The 14,345-nt window shown below is 43.9% G+C and overlaps 2 long non-coding RNA genes across 5 annotated transcripts in view; one reads left to right on the forward strand and one right to left on the reverse strand.

Moving 5' to 3' along the window:
• Positions 1-621, forward strand: part of LOC134736040 (uncharacterized) — a 78,905-nt gene extending 78,284 nt beyond the window's left edge. For 2 of the 3 annotated variants that reach the window (XR_010119816.1, XR_010119814.1), the window contains one exon: positions 323-615. This is a non-coding gene — a long non-coding RNA (uncharacterized lncRNA). Of the gene's footprint in view, positions 1-322 lie in introns of all 3 variants that reach the window. The other variant, XR_010119815.1, reaches the window with a different exon arrangement.
• Positions 622-2,091: 1,470 nt separating this feature from the next.
• LOC134736042 (uncharacterized) overlaps positions 2,092-14,345 on the reverse strand; it is a 45,331-nt gene continuing 33,077 nt past the window's right edge. The window contains exons 4-5 of one of the 2 annotated variants that reach the window (XR_010119824.1): positions 2,931-3,018; positions 2,092-2,223 (exon numbers count right to left, since the gene is read on the reverse strand). This is a non-coding gene — a long non-coding RNA (uncharacterized lncRNA). Of the gene's footprint in view, positions 2,224-2,264; positions 3,019-14,345 lie in introns of those variants that run through there. The other variant, XR_010119823.1, reaches the window with a different exon arrangement.

Below are 14,345 nucleotides of genomic sequence, written 5' to 3' on the forward strand. Positions count from 1 at the left end.
GGTTAAGGGTTATGTACAGTTGTTGGTTGCCAGCAACAGAAATAGACTCTAGTTGATTGAAGAAAGTTAATAGATATTGGGCAGGTCAGATAAAGGATGAGAAGATTAGGGAATTATAGGTAGAACCCCATGAAGGCTGGTGGATAAGAAGTCCTTGTGTATACACCATGTGTATACCCGCCATGCCCCACTTATACACAGCCTGCTTAGGACACAGCTTTGTTGAATTACCTGTAGACCCCAGAGTCCTCTGTTGAAGTGCTCTTGCTTCCATCGTGAATAATTACTGAACTTTTTTTGTTTTCTTACATCCTTCCCTCAGAATTCAAGGTCCCTGATAAGACATCTTTGAGGTCAGGCATAAATCATCACTTCACATCTTCACGGCAATGCAATGAAGACAAGTAGGTGCCTCCTCGGGTCTGTCTAACAAGGAGCAAAGCCTGGCCTCCCACCAGCATCCAGGCAATAGTGGATTCCCTTTCCTTAGATGTCAGAAAAGAAACAGATGCTCCTGCAGGTGAAATGAGCTTTGGTCCACGGTGTAACACAGGCTGTGCAGAAAATCAAAGAGGAATCGACCCAGAAGTTTCCCCAGGACAAATCCTTCAGGGGGAAAAGGCAAGTGGTACAACTCTTTATTTTATGATTCTACTAGAAAAAAAAATTGCGGCATTCATTAAAATATTGAGATAATTGGCAGGTAGAATGAACCAAAAACAATTAACAGAGGTTCCCAGGAGAATGGAGGACAATTGAGACGGGGTGTGAGGTGGAGAGGCATAGTTTGTTCTAGTGATCCTGTCATTCCAGCCTTTCCAATGATAATGTATTGATGAATGCATTGCCCAGATAACATTTAGAAAGGTTTTAAGTGGCTGGGCATGGTGGCTCACGCCTGTAATCCCAGCATTTTGGGTGGCCGAGGCAGGTGGATCACCTGAGGTCAGGAGTTTAAGACCAGCCTGGCCAACATGGAGAAACCCCGTCTCTACTAAAAATACAAAAAATTAGCCGGGCGTGGTGGCACATGCCTGTAATCCCAGCTACCTGGAAGGCTGAGGCACGAGAATCACTCGAACCCGGGCGGGGGCGGAGGTTGCAGTGAGCCAAGATCATGCAATTGCAGTCCAGCCTAGACAACAAGAGCAAAACTGTGTCTCAAAACAAAACAAACAAACAAAAAGGTTTAAAGTGGACGGGTGCATGACTCCATCTCAAAAAAAAAGTTTGCATGCATTTCCCACATGCCTGTGATATTCACATACTTGGAAGACAATGGAAGTGTCTCATCCCTCAGACTGAGCTGCCTGGAAGGAAGACACCCTCTCTTTCGGAGCCTCCAGGATCCCTAAATGACCTGTCTTAGCTCAACTTCCCTAGAAGCGATATCCGAGGTGCACCCGCCAGATCTCCCGGGGAAACCTGGAGAAAGAACGGCCCCTCCTCCCCAGGCTGCCCCAGTTTGGGGAAGAAGGTTGAGTTACGGCTCTGTCCTATTAGTCACGGGCTGTCTGCTCTAATGAGAAATCAGTTCACCATCCAGGCTTCTCTGCTGAATTGGCATCCACCAGCCCAGGGAAATTCCGATGAGGAGGGGACAGCCAGGAGCCATTAGCAGCCAGGACTCACAGCAGCTGGGACTTGCTATGCGTCCATCATGTGGCCGGGGCACCAACACATCCTACTGAAGCCTTGTGTGTGAGGACGAAGCTCTGATTATTTTTTTTTTATCTTGCCTAAATTCCTATCTAAGGGGTCTGGCGGGGGAGTCATGCCATACAAACCATAATATATTCTCATCAGATGGGTTTTATTTAACCCTGTAGATCGTGACTTACTTTCCCATCTGACTCTGGCATGACAAGGAAGAAAATCAAAATATTTTACCCCCAAAACACATTTCTCTGCCATATTTTTTTATTATACTTTAAGTTTTAGGGTACATGTGCACAACCTGCAGGTTAGTTGCATATTGTATACATGTGCCATGTTGGTGTGCTGCACCCATTAACTGGTCATTTAACATTAGGTATATCTCCTAATGCTATCCCTCCCCACTCCCCCCATCCCACAACAGGCCCCAGTGTGTGATGTTCTCCTTCCTGTGTCCATGTGTTCTCACTGTTCAATTTCCACCTATGAGTGAGAACATGTGGTGTTTGGTGTTTTGTCCTTGCCATAGTTTGCTGAGAATGATGGTTTCCAACTTCATCCATGTCCCTACAAAGGACATGAACTCATCATTTTTTATGGCTGCGTAGTATTCCATGGTGTCTATGTGCCACATTTTCTTAATCCAGTCTATCATTGTTGGACATTTGGGTTGGTTCCAAGTCTTTGCTATTGTGAATAGTGCCACAATAAACATATGAAGGATATGAACAGACACTTCTCAAAACAAGACATTTATGCAGCCAACAGACACATGAAAAAATGCTCATCACTGGCCATCAGAGAAATGCAAATCAAAACCACAATGAGATACCATCTCTCACCAGTTAGAATGGCGATCATTAAAAAGTCAGGAAACAACAGGTGCTGGAGAGGATGTGGAGAAATAGGAACACTTTTACACTGTTGGTGAGACTGTCAACTAGTTCAACCATTGTGGAAGCCAGTGTGGCGATTCCTCAGGGATCTAGAACTAGAAATACCATTTGACCCAGCCATCTCATTGCTGGGTATATACCCAAAGGATTATAAATCATGCTGCTATAAAGACACGTGCACACGTGTCTCTGCCATATCTTGAAATGGCCCTGCAAAGCCGTCCCTTGCAGGAAAAATCCACATTCTATAAAGAATCCTCTTTCCCCTGCCTTTTTTTTTCTCCTTCCTTTCCAGAACCAGCAGATAATCAACTAAGAGCCAGGCACCCTTTTAGGTCTAATAAGAAACATTTTACAGCCAAGCACAGTGTTTCACACCTGTAATCCCAGCATTTTAGGAGGCCGAGGTGGGTGGATCACTTGAGGTCAGGAGTTCAACACCAGCCAACATGGTGAAATCCCATCACTGTTAAAAAAAAAAAAAAAAAAAAATACAAAAATTAGCCAGACGTGGTGGTGGGTGCCTGTAGTCCTAGCAACTCGAGAAGCTGGGGCAGGAGAATCTCTTGAACCTGGGAGGCAGAGGTTGCAAAGAGCCGAGATCTTGCCACTGCACTCCAGCCTGGGAATCATAGTGAGACTCTGTCTTAAATAAACAAACAAACACGCACACACTCAAACGTAGTATCTGATAGTTTGGGAGATCAAAAGTGCAGTGGACTGAAATTGAGGTGTCAGCAGGGCTATGCTGCCCTCAAGACTTGAGGGGAGAACCTTGCCAACTCCATCTCTAGAAGCCACCTGTATCCAGTGGCTTATGGCCCCTTCCTCCATCAGCAAAGCCAGCCATGACCCGTCTGCTCTTTCTCACTCTGCAGTCCCTCATGTTCTGTCTCCCCTGCCTCCTCTTCCACTGATAATGATGCCTGTGATGACATTAGGCTCACCCCAGAGAACCAGGATAATCTATTTTAAGATTGCCTAATTAGAAATCTTAATTCCATCTGCCACCTTCATTCGTCTTTGCCACGTCATGTACTTGCAGGTTCCAGGGATGAAGATGCAGACTGTTTTGAGAGGGTATGGGGGAGCACTATTCTGCACCCCACAATCAGTAACTTTCTTCTAATTTATGGAAAGGCATACAAGAATGTATTGATCTCTGCAATATATTCAAACCCTCTTCCATTTAAAAGTCCTCAAAAAATCACCTCTGGTGAAAAATAAATTCACTTCAGAAATATATCTTCTTTCATTAAATGCCCTGGAGTAATAGACTTCTAATATTCTGACTTAGAGACACTTTCTTCAGTGAGCCAGTCATATAGCAGCCAGATTTCAGCTACTGGTTACTTTGAAAATCATTAATTAATTGTAACTTTTATCTACCAGAGAGAGAAAGAGAGAGGCAGGCAGGGTAAGTGGATGGATGGATGGATGGACAGATAGGCACATACATACTTACATACATACAGAGATACATAGATATATAGATAGATACATAGGCAGGTAGGGTGGGTAGATGAATGGATTGATGAGATTGAACAGATAGAGATGGAGAGATAGACACAGTGATTGGATAGATGATGGATGGATGGATTAGATAGATAGATGATGACATAGATATATAGATAGACACCTCATCTACCATATACAGTCATTACAGACATGTCATGGGTCATTTAAAACATGGATAGATTCTGCAAAATGCATGATGACACGATTTCATTCTTGTATGCACATCAGAGAGTGCACTTACACAAACCTAGATAGTACAGCCTACTCTACACCTAGGCTACACACTATGGCCTATTGCTCCTAGGTTACAAACCTGGGCAGCATGCGACTGTATTGAATACTGTAGGCAATTGTAATACAACAATAAGTAATTATGTATCTAAACATACCTAGACATAGAACAGGGTACAGGAAAACTACAATATTGTAATGTATCATTGTATATGTGGTCCATCATGGACTGAAATATTATGTGGTGCATGACTACGTATGTGTGCGGATGGATGAGTACATAGATACATAGAAACATAGACATGTCATCTATCATCTATAGCTGTCTGTATGTATGTATGCATGTATGTATCTACCTATCATCATCTATGTATCCATCTATCATCTATTCATCTATGTATGTATCATCCATCTATACATCCATCTATGTATTTATCTATTCATCTATTATCTACCTATCCTCTACCCACCCGTATCTATCTACCTATCATCATCTATGTGTCCATCTACATCTATTCATCTATGTATGTATCTATCATCCATCTATAAGTCCATCTATGTATGTATCTATTCATCCATTAGCTACCTATCATCTATCCACCCATATCTATTTATCTATCTATATATCTACCTACCTATCATTATCTATCCATCTATCGTCTACTCATCTATCTATCTATTATTCATCTATAAGTCCATCTATGTATGTATCTAGTCATCCATCTATTATCTACATATCATCTACCTACGCATATCTATCTACCTACCTATCATCATCTATCCATCTATCATCTATCCATTCATCTATGTATGTATCTATCATCCATCTATACATCCATGTATGTATCTATCTATTCATCCATCTATTATCTACCTATCATCTACCCACCCATATCTATCATCTCTCTATCTATCTACCTATCATCTGTCTATACACACACACATAGACATACAGGGAGAGAGAGAGATGGACAGGGAGACACCATCTAACAAATCTACCACATACTCCATCCACTATATGGGTTTGTATATGTGTGCATATATACATAAATAAAATAGATGAAGGTTATTGATTAATGATTGCCCAAGTCAACCAGTAGCTAACATCTGGCTGCCATATAACCAATTTACTGAAGAAACTATCTCTACAAATGTTAGAACTCTATAGCCCGATTGCAGAGAAGTCAATAAAAAACTCGCAGTCCCTGGAAACCAGGGATCTTTTGACTGTCCCCATCGTTCTGCATTTTCCAGAATGTCATGGAGTTGGAATGCTACAGTAGGTGGCCTTTCAGATTGACTTCTTTCACTGAGCAATATGCACTCACAGTTCCTGCATGCTTATTCATGGCTTGATAGCTCATTTCACGTTAGTCCTCGAAATTATTCCATTGTCTGGAGGCAGGTTTTACTTATTTACTTATTTTATTTTTATTATCATTACTTTTTGAGATGCAGTCTTGCTCTCTCCCCAGGCTGGAGTGCAGGGGCGCAGTCTCAGCCCACCGCAACCTCCGCCTCCCGGATTCAAGCGATTCTCCTGCCTCAGCCCCCCATGTAGCTAGGATTACAGGCTCATGCTACCACGCCTGGCTAGTTTTTGTATTTTTAGTGCAGACAGGGTTTCACCGTGTTAACCAGGCTGGTTTCGATCTCCTGACCTCATGATCCACCCACCTCGGCCTCCCAAACTGCTGGGAATACAGGCGTGAGCCACCGCGCCCGGCCTATTTATTATTTATTTTAAGGACACATTTGCATGTTTCATCGCAATGAATGGTGAGAGTCAAATTTTTTAAACTTAAGCATTTTGAAGAAAGAACGACCATTTGACCCAGCCATCCCATGACTGGGTCTATAACCAGAGGAATATAAATTGCTCTATTATAAAGACACGTGCGAGGCCGGGCACACTTTTGGAAGGCCGAGCCAGGCAGATCACGAGGTCAGGAGATCAAGACCATCTAGACAACATGGTAAAACCCTGTTTCTACTAAAAATACAAAAATTAGCCAGGCGTGGTGTTGGGTGCCTGTAATCCCAGCTACTCAGGAGGCAGAGGCAGAAGAATTGCTTGAACCTGGGAGGCAGAGGTTACAGTGAGCTGAGATCATGCCACTGCACTCCAGCCTGGTGACAGAGTGAGACTCTGTGTTTAAAAAAAAAAAAAAAAAAAAAAAAGGCACGTGCATGCATAGGTTCACTGCAGCACTATTCACAATAGCAAAGACATGGAATACACCTAAATGCCCATCAATGAGAGAATGGATAAAGAAAATGTGGCACATATACACCTTGGAATACTATGCAGCCATAAAAAAGGATGAGATCATGTCCTTTGCAGGAACATGGATGAAGCTGGAAACCATCATTCTCAGCAAACTATCACAAGGACAAAAAAACCAAACACTGCATGTTCTCACTCATAGGTAGGACTTGAACAATGAGAACACTTGGACACAGGATGGGGAACATCACACACCAGGGCCTGTCGTGGGGTGGGAGGAGGGGGGAGGGATAGCATTAGGAGATATACTTAATGTAAATGACGAGTTAATGGGTGCAGCACACCAACATGGCACATCATACATATGTAACAAACCTGCATGTTGTGCACGTGTACCCTAGAACTTAACGTATAATCATAAAAAAAATAAAAAACATTAAAAAAAAGAAAACATAGCACATAGACACCATGGAATACTATGCAGCCATAAAAAAGGATGAGATCATGTCCTTTGCAGGAACATGGTTGGAGCTGGAGGCCATTATCCTAAGCAAACTAATGTTAAGAGCAGAAAACCAAATACCACATGTTCTCACTTATAAGTGGGAGGTAAATGATGAGAACTTCTTCACACAGAGAATGAAAGTAGGGTCTACTTGAAGGTGGAGGGTGGGAGAAGGGAGATGAGCAGAAGAGATAACTATTGGGTACTGGTGGCTAATACCTGGGTGATGAAATATCTGTACAACAAACCCCCATGATAAAGTTTCACATGGTCCCTTGTACCTCAAATAAAAACTTAAAAAATGAAAAACTTTTAAATAAACGTAAATTTTGACTTTCAAAAAACAAAGTAAATAAAAATAAGCATGGGTTCTCTGACATATAAGCTTCAATTGAACCACAAAATCATTATAATGAATGCACTGTTGATATTTTACTTCAGAATCCTCATGCTTTTTGCAGGCTAAAGCAACATAAGACTTCACTTTGCAATAGGCACAATCTGTGGTTGATGACACTTTACTGCTTCTCAGTGGGTTAGAAACAAATCCCTTAGGGAAAAAAGAATGGCTGCAGTATGATTAAAAAAGAGAGAGAGAGAGTATGAAATGTTTAACGACCTCAGCAGCGTTGACAATCCTTGTACATTCTCACGCAAAGCAGACAGTGTGAGTCCCAGACGCAGGCCTTTAAACTCAGACCAGAAATCATCACACTCTCAGCTCTGCTTGGTCTCAGGTCTTCAGACTCAGACTGGAACTCACACCCTCGGCTCTCCTGGGCCTCAGGCCTTCAGATTCACACTGGAACTCACACCCTCGGCTCTCCTGGGTCTCAGGCCTTCAGTCTGGATCTTATACTACATACACCAGGCATAGACACACACATAGACACACACAACTAAAGAGAGAAATATAGTGCTGGCTCAACCGTGGCATGCAATGGAGACGGCTATGTTTTTCTTTCCCGATTGATGACTTTTCTTAGGCATCCTCCTGGACTTATGGGTGTCTTTTTCTCTTAGGAGGAAAGAGCATTTTGCCAGCATTATTCCAGAGAATGTCTGCCACGTTCCAGCCACCCACACGGCATCCATTACTGTACACTCTTTGCAAAGGAAAGCCCTAAAGAGTAAACCATATAATCGACCAACCTGCATTAAATGCATAGTTGCCCCTAACCCAAGCTCAATTGCATAGACACCCTGGCCAAGGAAAGACAGCCACTGGCTGGGTGCAGGGGCTCATGCCTGTCATCCCAGCACTTTGGGAGGCCAAGGCAGGTGGATCACCTGAGGTCAGGAGTTTGAGACCAGCCTGACCAACATGGTGAAACTGCATCTCTACTAAAAATACAAAAAAAAAAAAAAATAGCTGGTTGTGGTGGCAGACGCCTGTAATCCCAGCCACTCAGGAGGCTGAGGCAGGAGAATCGCTTGAACCTAGGAGGCAGAGGTTGCAGTGAGCTGAGATTGCACCACTGCAGTCCAGCCTGGGCGACACATCAAGACAAGAGGAAGGAAAGAATGAAGGAGGGAGGGAGGGAAAGAAGGAAGGAAGGAAGGGAAGGGAGGGACGGAGGGAGGGACGGAGGGAGGGACGGAGGGAGGGACGGAGGGAGGGACGGAGGGAGGGACGGAGGGAGGGACGGAGGGAGGGACGGAGGGAGGGAAAGAAGGACTCCACAAGGGAATGAACACTTGCAATGCATGATTCCAGGTGAACAGGAATGAAAGCAACTCTAGTCTCTCCTAACTTTTGGGACCAAGATGCCCCACCAAGGAGGCTGCTTTTGAGGTCCGATGATGTGCTGTAGAGGGGATGCCTGTGACATTTTTCAGCAATGCAACCTAACAGCCCACTTGCTTGTTCTTTGTCCTTCAGAGGCTACTGAGGCAAGAATGGCATCAGGATGGCCAAGCCCCACCTCCTCCTGGACCCCTCCTGGTACCCTGCATGGCCGTGAGAAGGACCATTCTCTGATTGTAGACCAAAGTCCAAGCAGTCAAAGGGGAGGAAGATACTGGTGTTTTAAAAATCCCCTGCCCAACTTAGGAGACGCCCAGCTGGAATGCAGTCTCCTGATAGCTTCTGAGATACCTCCTCTTGCTCCAGTCTCATCTCTGAAACCCAAGGCCACCAGAGTGAAGCAGGAAATAATTAGGGAACAGACTTGATTCATCTTTCAATAAGAATTAATGATTTCATTATTCTTTCTACCTTGGCCCAGAAATAAACACAAATTCACACAATCACATGCAAATGTACCAGGCTTGATAAACTCAGAAGTCTGACGACATTGAAATTACAGCTGAGAACAATAATCTCAATATGGACAAATGGATTTTAAAAGCACTGAAAAAGCTCTCCCATTGAGCTGAAAGATCAGGCCTTCAGACTCAGACTGGAACTCACACCCTCAGCCCTCTTGGGCCTCAAGTCTTCAGACTCAGACTGGAGCTGACACCCTCAGCTCTCCTGGGTCTCAGGCCTTCAAACTCAGACAGGAGCTCACACCACTGGCTCTCCTGGGTCTCAGGTCTTTGGACTCACACTAGAAGTCACACCCTCATCTCTCCTGGGTCTCAGGCCTTCAGATTCAGACTGGAACTCACACCACTGGCTCTCCTGGGTCTCAGACCTTCTGACTCACACAGGAACTCACACCCCCAGCTCTCCTGGGTCTCAAGTCTTCAGACTCAGACTGGAGCTGACACCCTCAGCTCTCCTGGGTCTCGGGCCTTCAGACTCAGCCTTGAACTCACACCCTCAGCTAAGGAAAATGCCTGCTCTTGAGTTATATGTTCCTTAGCCTTAACCACAACCTGGACAAGACGTTCAGCTTATGGCCATGAACAGAAAATCCCACATTAAAAGGAAAACCATGCAGTAACTATTCAACCTGCTCATGGCCACATCAGTAAGAATACATATATATATATGTATTTTTTTTTTGAGACAGTCTTGCTGTGTTGCCCAGGCTGGAGTGCAGTGGCACAATCTTGGCTCACTGCAACCTCTGCCTTCCAGGTTCAAGCCATTCTCTTGCCTCATCCTCCCAAGTAGCTGAGATTACAGGCATCTGCCACCACACCTGGCTAATTTTTTGTATTTTTAGTAGAGATGGGGTTTCGCCGTGTTAGCCAAGATGGTCTTGATCTCCTGACCTCGTGATCCACCCGCCTCAGCCTCCCAAAGTGCTGGGATTACAGGTGTGAGCCACTGTGCCCGGCCAAGTATATAAACTTTTGATGAACCTTTTTGGTGGTGAAGAAACAGCCATACCCAGTTCCCATCTCTATTGTCTTTCCCCAGATGCCCTAATACAGGTGGAAAAGGCTGGATCCTCCCAGCCACCCCATCAGTGAGGGCTGATGAGGAAGACACAGCTCTGAAGGCAAGATACAGGACGAAGTATGCAGGGTGTGGGGAGGTTGCTGAACACATGTCTCCCTGACAAGAGAATCCCCCAAGGAGATGGCTCTTTCTGTAACAACGATGGGAGCACTGAAAAATTACAGAGCTGCCGTCCAGCTCCTAAACCCTAAACAGAGGTGCTCACCCGGCCCTGAATCTGTCCCCTGCATCCTTCACAAGTGAACAATCTCCAGGTCTTTGCTGCCAAAGGCACCATTGATGGTGAAGATTCAGGTTCCTCCTCCTCCTCTGCAGATGGAATAATTCCAATATGTAGGACATGAGCCGTGACAAAACGCAGCAAATCTCCCCATCGAGAAAACATTGCCCTGTGCCTTGGAATTGTCTTAATGTTTGATCAGCAGTTGCTTCTCCTAGTTTGAGAGATGGGAGGCGTGAATCTTGATATATTCATAGCCAGCATTCCACTACTAGGACCATATATAAAAAGAGAACTCTACCAGCCTGGGCAACAAAGCGAGACCCCATCTCTACTAAAAATCAAAAAATAAAATAACTAGCAGGCCTTGTAGACATGTGCCTGTAGTCTCAGCTACTCAGGAGGCTGAAGCAGGAGGATGGCTTGAGCCTGGGAGGTAGAGGATGCAGTGAGCTATGATTGTGCCACTGCACTCCAGCCTGAGAAACAGAGGGAGACCCTGTCTTAAAACACAAACAAACAACAACAACAACAAAACCAGCAGCCAGAGACATTATGCAAATGATGAGGTTGGCTGAGTTTCAATAAAACTTTATTTACAAAAAAAACAAGTGGTGGGCCGTATGTAATAGCACATCACACACAGGCTGTAATGTGAAAAAAGAGAGAACTCTGATCCATTCCCTCTGCAGCAATTGGCCCCCAGTGGCCAAGGCTTCATTAATACCTGCAAGCTTTCCTAATTCTTCTTCCCATTTGCAATTTAAGTCCAACAAGAGGAAGTCAAATATGCCCCCTAACCCCTCACCCAGGACACCACCATGCTTCCAGGGAGCTGCCTCCAGCTCCCCTGGAGGACAAAGCCTTTCTTCAGGACACACCTGAGCCCTCCCTTTTCCACGATAAAGCTTTTCCCCTCCTCTGTCTTTGAGTTTTGTGATGGCGGCGGACCCCCGCTAGAGCAAGCTCTGAATAAGTAGCCTTTGCTTGTTCTCTTTTGTGGGGGTCTTCATCTCATTTCCACATTCTGGCAAGGAAATAAGAAACTCAATACTCCCTGAACAGAAATACGGCCAGGTGCAGTGGCTGACACTTGTAATCCCACCACTTTGGGAGGCCAAGGCTGGTGGATCACTTGAGGTCAGGAGATCGAGACCAGCCTGGCCAACATGGTGAAACCTCATCTCTACTAAAAATACAAAAATTAGCCTGGTGTAGTGGTGGGCACCTGTATTCCCAGCTACTTGGGAGGCTGAGGCAAGAGAATCCCTTGAACCCAGGAGGTGGAGGTTGCAGTGAGCTGAGACCACACCACTGCACTCCAGCCTGGGTGATAGAGCGAGACTCTGTCTGAAAAGAAAAAGAAAAAGAGAGAGAGATGAAAGAAAGAAAGAAAGAAAGAAAGAAAGAAAGAAAGAAAGAAAGAAAGAAAGAGAAAGAAAAGAAAAGAAAGGAAAGAAAAGAAAAGAAAGAGAGAGAGAGAGAAAGAGAAAGAGAGAGACAGAGAGAGAGAGACAGAAAGAAAAGAAAAGGACTGGTGTGTTATGTATGTATTTATAATCCAACCACATCTGCCGATTCATCTTCCTGCCCCTTCTACACTCTGAATAAATATCAAAAATCCCTTATTCACTGTGAATTTTAACGTTACTGATGAAGAGGTTTAAGAAGAAATAGGGCTGGGTACGGTGGTTCACACCATAATCCCATCACTTTGGGAGGCTGAGACTGGAGGATCGCTTGAGATCAGGAGTTTAAGACCAGCTTAGGCAGCATAGCAAGACCCTGTCTCTACAAAAAAAAAAAAAAAAAAAAAAAAATTAGCTGGGCATGGTGGCATGCACCTGTGGTCCCAGCGACCTGAGAGGCTGAGGGGGGAGGATTGCTTGAGCCTGGGAGGTCAAGGCTGCAGTGAGCCAAGACTGTGCCACTGCACTACAGCCTGGGTGGGGAGAGAGTGAGCCCTATCTCAAAAAAAATAAGAAGAGATGGGGGGGGCGGAGAAAGAGAAAGAGAGAAAAGAGAACAAGAGAAAGAAAAGCAGAGAAAGAGAGAAAAAGGAGAAAGAGAGAAAGAGAGGGAAAGAGAGAGAGAAAGAAAGAGAGAGAGAAAAAGACAGAGAAACAGAAAGACAAAGAGAAAGAAAGAAAGAGAAAGAGAGAAAGGGAGGGAGGGGAAGGCCAGGCACAGTGGCTCATACCTGTAATCCCAGCATTTTGGGAGGCCGAGGTGGGTGGATCACCTGAGGTGAGGAGTTTAAGACCAGCCTGGCCAACATTGTGAAACCCTGTCTCTACCAAAAATACAAAAATTAGCCAGGTGTGGTGGCACAGTCCTGTAATCCCGGCTACTTGGGAGGCTGAGGTAGGAGAATCACTTGAACGAGGGAGACAGAGGTTTGCAGTGAGCCAAGATCGTCCCATTGCACTCCAGCCTGGGCGACAGAGCAAGACTCGTTTTCCAAAAAAAAAAAAAAAAAGAAAAAGAAACAGGACACTTGCATACAGTCTTCAAGTCTATACCCCCCAACCCATTGATTATTTCCAGCACATACCACCTTCACCATCAAGATTAACATCACTAGATACAAGATGTCAAGATGTGTAGACAGGGCCAGGTGCGGTGGCTCACGCCTGTAATCCCAGCACTTTGGGAGGCTGAGGCGGGCGGATCACGAGGTCAGGAGATCGAGACCATCCTGGCTAACACGTAAAACCCCGTCTCTACTAAAAATACAAAAAATTAGCCGGGCATGGTGGTGGGCGCCTGTAGTCCCAGCTACTCGGGAGGCTGAGGCAGGAGAATGGCGTGAACCCGGGAGGCAGAGCTTGCAGTGAGCCGAGATTGTGCCACTGAACTCCAGCCTGGGCGACAGAGTGAGACTCCGTCTCAAAATAAAATAAAAAAAAAAAAAAAAAAAAGATGTTTAGACATCATGGTAACATCGCCTTACGCAGGACTTCCAAAAATGCAAAGCCTCCCTCTAACCAGGAGAAAACATCAGAAAAACTCAAAATGAGGGACACTCCACAGGTCACAACGCTGTAGCCATCCTGGAAGATCTTCCCAAGGCCCACCAATGGCAAGACTTAAACCCTCTGGGCCACAAAGTAAAATAAAAATAAAAACTAACTAAGGATAGTACTGGGTTATACCCCGCCATGGAAGGCAATCTCCAGCTGGCTCAAGACATCAACTTTGTACCTTCCTGGTTATTAACAGATAGCCATGAGTTTACACAAGTATATGTTTACTATACTAACATAGATGACTTTATACTCATGAGTTTATACTAGCATATTATATTAATATATGTTATAAAAATACTAATGAGTTTATATTAGCATATATGAGTTTATACTATTAATATAGAATACAAATTCTAATGAGTTTATACTAGTATATATGTTTATACTGAGTTTATAATATATATTTATTATACTAATATACAGACACTGAGTTTATACTAGTATATATGAGTTTATACTAATGAATTTATGCCAAAGTATATTTATATTTATATATTATACAAGTACTGAGTTTATACTAGTATATGTTTATACTAGTTTATAACCATGTATATTTATTATACTAATATATTATACAAATACTAATGAGTTTATACTAGTGTATATGTTTATACTAATGCGTTTATATCAATGTATATTACACTAATATATATTATACAAATACTACTGGGTTTATTCTACTATATACATGAGTTTATACTAATGAGT

The sequence above is a fragment of the Symphalangus syndactylus genome, chromosome Y (genome assembly GCF_028878055.3).
Source record: "Symphalangus syndactylus isolate Jambi chromosome Y, NHGRI_mSymSyn1-v2.1_pri, whole genome shotgun sequence".
NCBI classification, from domain to species: domain Eukaryota; kingdom Metazoa; phylum Chordata; class Mammalia; order Primates; family Hylobatidae; genus Symphalangus; species Symphalangus syndactylus.